This window comes from Vigna radiata, chromosome 5, assembly GCF_000741045.1.
Source record: "Vigna radiata var. radiata cultivar VC1973A chromosome 5, Vradiata_ver6, whole genome shotgun sequence".
NCBI lineage: Eukaryota > Viridiplantae > Streptophyta > Magnoliopsida > Fabales > Fabaceae > Vigna > Vigna radiata.
Genome location: NC_028355.1, coordinates 19,703,737 through 19,704,133, shown reverse-complemented (window position 1 = coordinate 19,704,133; position 397 = coordinate 19,703,737).

Genomic DNA, 397 nt, shown 5'->3' with positions numbered 1-397 from the left:
TAGCCCATATCGTTAATATGATTAAAGCCCAATAAGCATGCTGGACCGTGCGGTTAGTAGTTATAACCGTTCGGCCCAAATAGCGTATCGTACATCATCCCCCCCAAGTCCAAATGAAGCGTTGAATTTTGACCAACGGATGAATGCAGGACTTTTGTTGGGTGAGGGAATTTTGGACGACCGGTTTATTTCAGCGAGCAATCTCAACTGACCGATCGCTCATGAGTAACCCTAAATAACGAGTACACCAACCGTCGTAGAAGTATTTTAAATTTCCATCATAACGCAGCGTTTTGGAGGTGCGTCGATTGAGTTTCAGGCCATCATTGATTTTTTCCCGCCCTGGGGGTAGTTGAAGAGTTTCACTCGCTTTACCGTCAGATCATGTCGATCTGAC